Raw genomic sequence first — 4,128 nt, forward strand, 5'->3', positions numbered from 1 at the left:
GTGTTGATCTCAGCAAATCAGACCTCTCACTTGTTCAGTCTGGTTTGTACTGCCCAGACCTGGATGTTCCCTGCAACTGTCCTGTGGGAAGATTGGATTCTGCCTATGTTTTTAGTCTACAGGTTGGCTGCCCTTCTAGGACCTCGTATCTCATCCAGCTCTCTAACTTGAACCCCACTGTGACATTCTGACCAATGGTTAGAGAGACTCTGTCCCCTAAATGGAGTGCTGCAGAGGAAAATCATCTATTTATACTTGTTCTTTTTAAAAATATAAGACACAACAGACCTATTAAAGCCCTGATTTTTTAAAATGTACATAAGAAAGAAATTTGCTTATAATGGTTACATTTTAATAAGCTGTACAAGGTCAGAAATATTCTATGACATCAACCTCCAGTCAGGACATTCTAACTGGCTGATCTAAATGACTTTGTATAACCTTATGTGTCTCTAAATGAATTAACTTGACTTATTCATTTACAGACTTAGCCTTGTTTATGTATAAGAAGAATGTTCCTTCAGAGCTTTCCTGCTCATGATGTCCGGCACAGGAAAAATGATACGGGAGCTCAACTTGATCTGCTGTTTTCTGTGCCTTATTCTGATATGTGTGAGGTCTGATCCCTGGGGGTGACCTTCAGTGCTGCCATCTGTAAGGGTAAGCATTGTGTAAATAGTCTTAATGTGTCTTCATTTCTCTTTTTTCCTGTTTGAAAACATCAGAATTGTCTCTAATGAGTTCTCAGAATGATTAAAGAGTGAAAAGACTACAAGCTGTCTTTGTTGCAGTAGAGAGTGGTTCTCAAACTTTTCACAGTGAGTACCACCTCATAAAATATATGGCTCATGAAGTACCACCCTTATGTGGTATAGTAGTATTTCTTATTTGAATGTTATTTATTTTAACTGTCATAAACAGGATGTAACGAGTGATAATAATAACAACTGTACTGGCATCCAGGCGACAGTTCCCGACTCACCGACGGCATCTCCCACACCTCCACCGATTCTCCCGGGGGCCTTCGACTCATCGATGGTGGCTGGGATCAGGGCACGGCAGCACCACGGAAAAGGGCTGTGTTTTTACCATCAGTGTGACAGTGCCGTGCCACCTTTGCAGTTTTAAGGCCCAGGGAAATGAGCCCGCCAGTGCTCTGTAGCGGCGATAAGGAAAGGCTGCTCTTCATAGAGGACTCACGCTCAGGGAGCCGTTTTCTGGTTGACTCCGGTTCCCAGAAGAGCCTCGGGAACTCTCGTGTCATCTTTGCATGCTTCCATGATAGTATATAGTATAGTAGTATATTATTTAATCTTAAAAAAAATTGGAGATTTCCTGCGTACCACCAGAGAGAGCCCAAGTACTACTAGTGGTACGCGTACCACAGTTTGAGAACCACTGCAGTAGAGGAGCACTGCTGCAGTGGCAAAAACAGCTGAACTGTTCTCTGTGCGATATTGATTGATCTCAGCTCAATGTGGGTCATTTATTTAAATACTCATGGTGAAACAAACTTAAATGGGCACATTTAAGTTTGTTTTGTCAGGTGAATAAGGTGTCTTATTCACCTGACAAAAAATTTGTCAGGTGAATACTATGTACGCACATGACCTATGTAGTATAATTTGTTCTTGAACATTGGCTAAAAGGAATGTTTGTGACTGTGGGTGTGAACAAACAGCTGTGACCTTCCTCAGGTAACTCAGTGCACCTAAAGCCAACTGACAGACGCAGGGAGAGAGACAGGGCATGCAGATAGATTAGATTACCAATCTGTGAAGAGAGACAGTGCCAGAAAGCGTGCTACTGTATTCTTATCAGACGATAAAAAAGCACGCAAGTTTGAAGAAGCACAGGTTGTCCAAAGGTATTTATGTAAGCAATGGTTAACAAGAACTTGCACTAGCACAGTGTTGAAATCTCCTTGTTGGCTGCCACAATCTACAGTTTTAAAAATACATCATCAATTAACTCAGCAAAACCTGTCAGACTCAGCTAACAGCAATTCAAAGTCTGCTTATTCTTCAAAACAAGTCTTAGTTTATCCTGAGACTAAGGCAGGCAAAAGGGGAAAAGAGCCCAGGGAAGAGGAGTATGTGGTTAAACACTTAAAGCTAAAACACATGGAGTAAGACAACAGCTTTCCAACACATGGTGCATTTAAGTACAGCCCATGTGTGGATGCACACACTGTGTGGGTAATTAACTCAGAATGTAGCTTTATCTTATATAGAGGAACAACAAAATACAAGCACGGCTATGTAATGAAATGCAGATGTGATGAAAGAGCACCTTGGCCATTCAGCTTTGTAAAAAAAGGAAAGGTTAAAGCGAAAATCTGGTGCAGCGTATTTATTTTACAGGTGACAGAAAGTCAGACATAGTTTACTCGCTGAGGACAAACTTGATCTCTGAAACTACTAATGTTAAAAGAAAGTGATTGGACTTCTACTGTTAGAAATATTTGTTGTCCCTTTAACATCAAAGATAAGCAACTTTTCATCAATGCATCTGTGAGGACCAAAGAACTTTTAAATCATAAAAATTCCTCAGAAATTCTCGTTGGTCTGTTCTCACATTCATTTTGCAGCAGCGACAACAAATGTCTGCAGTGACCAGCTGTCCACAGAACCCCGATCACGGTGAAAGTAGAAAAGCAGCAGATTTTAATCAAACACCTTTAAATCAAAAATTCTTTATTGATAAACCAGTTAATGTTAAAATGTTAAATTATTTAACAGCACAATATTTCCAAAATTACATCAAGATAATATTTTTATGAAAGATTATTTTTGTCCCTCAGGAAATGTCATAGACTAACTGTCGGTCTAGAGCGTGACACCACAAAAGGCTAAAAAAGGAAAAAGACGAGTTCTTTATTTGATGTTAAAGAGCTGATGAGCTCTTTGAGTTCTCTTTTCATTCGTAATGACTAACTGGGTCCCTTTGTCTATGTATTGTCCTGCTACCTTTTCTTTTCTTTTTCCTTTCCCCTCACCCCCCTACTGTTCACAGCAGATGGCTGCCCCCCTTGAGCCTGGTTCTGCCGTAGGCTTCTTCCTGTAAAAGTAAGCACTTTCCCACTGTTGCGAAGTGCTTGCTCACAGGGGTCGCTTGATTGCTGAGGTTTTCTCCAAAATATAATATGGTCTTTACCTACAGTATAAAGTCGAGGCACTTTAATGACTGTCATTGTGATTTGGCAATATCGAAATAAATCCTCTCTTATGCTGAATCCATTCAACCATTCATTCATTTTCTTCAACTTATCCAACCATCCAAAGCCGAGAGGTAGGATACACCCTGAACCGTTCACCGATCTACCGCAAGGCTTTTGTCCCGAATGCTTTTCAAGTATATCATTTAGGATTAAATGTTAAGCAGTACACTCTTGTTGAATAATTGAAAGTATTTCACATTCAAATGGAAGTTCATTTGTCATACATGGAGGATGGCTCTAGGCACGGCATGTGAGTCTGACTGCGCAGCGCAAATCTGTAAATAAGTTCGGGAGGCCCCTTCTGATCACAGAAGGCTTTAAGAGATCAGATAGGCTTTAGGGGGCCCTCTCATCACTTGTGGGCTGCAGGGACAGTAGTGACAGCGAATCTACACATGGCACATGCATAAGGAGCTTTTTTGTAATGAAGTTTGCTTTGCAGTACTGTGAGGCTGGGCTTTGTGAAAGCAGTGCTTTGAGCCAAAATCTAATGTAGAACATGCACACTGTTGAAAGTGTACAATCCTGAGAGTGACGGTCGAGATAATGTTTCACTAAAAACCACAACTTCAGTTTACTTTGACATTTGCGTATAAAATGCACACTTCACTTTTTTTTTCTCACATAATACTAAATGTAGAACTGTTCAGGAGTCAGGATCAAAGTGCCATTTCAAGAGTGTTTTGTATCGCTGAGCACACACAGTGTATGATTGAACAGCACACCTCACTTATCACAAAGCAAGAAGCGTAAATGTTTGCTTCATAAACATTATGTTCTAGCAAACAGAGTTCGAGCATAATGGCCTAATGGCATGGCTTTCCCCATCTCACTCTCTTCTTGGTTCCTTTTTTCAAGTTTACCATAGTTTGCATGAGTATTATTCCTCAGCCTCTTTGAATATTCAG

At 40.5% G+C, this 4,128-nt stretch overlaps 1 long non-coding RNA gene across 1 annotated transcript; it reads left to right on the forward strand.

Moving 5' to 3' along the window:
- The first annotated feature begins 544 nt into the window (after positions 1 to 544).
- Positions 545 to 3,173, forward strand: LOC113036653 (uncharacterized). Its single transcript, XR_003274472.1, has 3 exons — positions 545 to 660; positions 749 to 818; positions 922 to 3,173. It is a non-coding gene; the product is annotated as an uncharacterized LOC113036653 (long non-coding RNA).
- The last annotated feature ends 955 nt before the right edge of the window (positions 3,174 to 4,128 follow it).

This window comes from Astatotilapia calliptera, chromosome 14 (assembly GCF_900246225.1).
Source record: "Astatotilapia calliptera chromosome 14, fAstCal1.2, whole genome shotgun sequence".
Taxonomy (NCBI): domain Eukaryota; kingdom Metazoa; phylum Chordata; class Actinopteri; order Cichliformes; family Cichlidae; genus Astatotilapia; species Astatotilapia calliptera.